At 41.9% G+C, this 3,334-nt stretch overlaps 1 protein-coding gene across 8 annotated transcripts in view; it reads right to left on the minus strand.

Annotated features, from left to right (window-relative positions):
* Window positions 1–3,334, minus strand: part of LOC101860537 (anion exchange protein 2) — a 91,288-nt gene that overhangs the window by 64,553 nt on the left and 23,401 nt on the right. For all 8 annotated transcript variants that reach the window (XM_035968452.1, XM_035968453.1, XM_035968450.1 and 5 more), the window contains exon 2: window positions 2,815–3,250. The gene's annotated coding sequence lies outside the window, so the exon portion shown is untranslated. The remainder of the gene's footprint in view (window positions 1–2,814; window positions 3,251–3,334) is intronic.

The following is a 3,334-nucleotide window of genomic DNA, read 5'->3' on the forward strand; positions in this document are numbered from 1 at the left end:
TTCTGTTTTGATTTAGTAAGTATTTTACGACACTTGCAACACAATAAGGTCACATAAGAGCCGAAGATTAGAGATGTTACAAGAGAGTTTAGTTTAGTTTTAGTAAGTTTTACGGCACTTGTAACACAATAAGGTCATATAAGTGCCGATGATTACAGGTGTTTCAAGAAAGGAGCAAACATTTAAATAAAGAGGAGGAGAACTAAACACGATAGTTGTTTAATAGAAAAGAAGGAGCTAACCACACCAGAGCACCCGCCAACAACCCACTACAAGAGAGTAACAAACACAAAAAAGAAGGAGGAGAGATGAGGACGATACATATTTGATAGAAAAGAAAAAGGAAACCATTACCAGAGCACCCGCAAACCACCCACCCCTACTCATGGATGGACACCGAGAGGTCATGGATATAATAAAAACAGAGGGACGCCACGCCGGAAAGTGCGGAAAGTGACGCATGACCTCCCGTTCACGATTTTACGCCCCCGTTCGACATAATTTATTTGAGTAAAGAGAAGCACATCGTCACGACAACGGTCATTAATTAAGTGCAGGAAAAAGGCAAGACGGACAGACAGAAACAACACAAAGAAAGAAAAGAAGGAGGACGTACCGGTGGCACCCTCCAACCGCCGACATAATTAAAACCATTAAGGAAGCAGGCTGCTTCTACACTGCCTGTTCGGAGTAAGTCGAGCTGACGGGACACGGTGTCCCAGCAGACAGACGGAGAGAACCGGCAACACAACTCTAGTCTACTCGGGAATCGAACTCACGATTTCTGCACAGCCACTGCTGCGTAAGTACACCAGGAATGAAAAACAATCACTGCAATAAAATTGTTTATGCAGGAGGCAGACAGCACCTCAGTGCAAATGCAGGGTGCATAAATATGACGTCACAAAGTCCTCGGCTCGGAAACACTAATGTTCTGTTGATCGAGTGTTTTTATTCTCCTATAATAATATAGCGTTCTTATTCTGTTATAAATATACATCCACAGGAAGTTTCCGATAGAAAGTCTAGCATACTCTAAACCATTCCCTCTGTGAACGCTACTTTTTATCACCTGTTAATTCAAGATTATATTTACAAATGTTAAACGACTAAATTTTTTTTAGATGTGGCGCTCCCACGAGAAAAGGGGACCATGGTCTGCTGATAGCATCGCATTGGCTTCAAACTGATTAAGAAGAAGAAAAACAACAATAACAACAGCAAACCGTACACTGCACGGCACCAATACTGCGCAAAATGAGACATACAAACCGGAACATAATACATTTTAAAGATTGTTTTCACAACCACGATAAGTAACTTAGCTTTTTATCGGGCTACTACGCCTTTTAAGTAAAGAGAAAAAAAAAACAGAAAAAAAAAACCAACAACTAAAACAAAGCCTAACGCAGAAGTTCCCCTAAAAATTATTTTTCTCCGTTAGCTTTTATCGAACTAAGAATTCAATGTCACCACTTTATCCAGGCAACAGGTAAAAATCGATGTCCTGTTCTCCCTGCTGACATCCTTCTTAGAACGCCAAGCTAGATTATATCCTTGAATCCTTCTTAGAACGTATAGCTGAACACCTTTGTTCCCCTCAAACAATAGAAAGATCTCTTCGAGGGGGGTCTTATACACCCCATTCAACACGTCCATATTACTTTTCCATACCTCTTTTTTACGACAAAAAAGGCACAAAACTTCGCACGTAGGACAAGCTTTTGATATGCTGTCGAACTTAACCGAGACATGTTTTTAAAAGTAAGCGACTCTGGGAAAGGCGAGCGACAAAGAAGGTATTTAAAAATAATATATAAGTCTTAGACTAATACAATCTCCAAATGACAAGAGTATACATATTATAATATGCTCTATTCTCTCCTTCTTAAAGAGTTGTCAGCTGATGTGACAACTGGACTCATGTAAAGGTGAACCTAGTTCAAACTCCTTCTTCTGAGAAGAAAACTGTTCAGAAAGTTTTTGTACGATTTTCGATTGCTCCTTTTCTGTTTCGGTCAGTCTTCAAGCTGTCCTTTTAGAAATTAAAGTACATGCAGGTTCGGTTCGGACATCCAAATTCTCAAATACCCGAATTCTTACATTACATCGTAATTATGGGAGCTGAAAGTGTTGTTAGATTCCAGCGTACTTCTGTTTGAGTAGAGATAAGCAAATCGACACCGTGTCGGTCATTTAGTGCAGGAAGAAGAAAGACAGCAATAACAGAATAAACATAGAAATAGGACCCGGCAGTGGCGCCCGTTCTTCTGTACACACATGCAGACACAAATGGAAAAAAACCCCCAAAAAACGAACAAACGAACAAGCAAAAACAAAAAAACAAAATAAAAACGTTCCAAACGCATAAAACAGTCAAACCTACTCTAACGGCCATTTGTTCAAGACAATAGCCTGTGGAAACGATTACTTCCTTTACACCCCCCCCCCCCCCCCGCGTGGGTTTTTTTTGGGGGGGGGGGTTATTGATTATGGCACTGTCCAACATTTTGCTCCTAGAAAATTGTGGCGTCTTGGACAATTTAGACTGCATATACACATAATATTTTAGCACGCACTTTTGCGGCACTTGAAACACAATTAGGATACATTAGTGCCGAACATTAGACGAGAAACAAAAAAAAACAAAAAAGGAGGAATACAAGGAGAGATAAGGATGATAAAAGTTTGATAAGAAAGAAGGAGAAAACCACACCATCAGAGTACACAGTACATGCCAACCATCCACACACAAAGGATGCTGTAACTGCTGCCAACACACATAATATAATTAATAGTATATACAATACTCACCCTGGACAGCGGTAGCGCGACTAAGGATTGAGGTTCGGGAACTGCTTGGATGACATCGCCATGTTGTTGTTGTTGTTGACGACGATTTGTGGGAGACAGGGAAGAGGGGGGGGGGGTGTGGGTGCGACAACACCCGAACCCCAGGTGCTCGGTGAGAGTCTTCTGTGTTGCTGATCTGTACAAAAAGCGAACCACCAGTCAGAAGCAGTAGGAGCTGCTGGTGTGGGGGTAAATGGGGGGGGCGGCGGGGGAGGAGGTGTTGACAATGCTGACTGAGGCAGCAACTCTCTACAGATGGCGACGACGATGAGAAGAGTGTGTGAATCCGTTCTCTGAGCCCAGAGAGACAAAATGGCGGAGAGGCGAGGCCTACAGGCTATGTTTTATCCCAGAAGAGGTTATAGTGGCGTAATACGTACTCCCGGAAATTCAGCATCTGAGGAGGGAGGAAAAAAGAACATTCATGAGTCTCATTAAACAAGACATTTCGAGATCATGTATAAAAATGGTGACCCTTGTC

The sequence above is a fragment of the Aplysia californica genome, unplaced genomic scaffold, assembly GCF_000002075.1.
Source record: "Aplysia californica isolate F4 #8 unplaced genomic scaffold, AplCal3.0 scaffold00004, whole genome shotgun sequence".
Classification (NCBI taxonomy): domain Eukaryota; kingdom Metazoa; phylum Mollusca; class Gastropoda; order Aplysiida; family Aplysiidae; genus Aplysia; species Aplysia californica.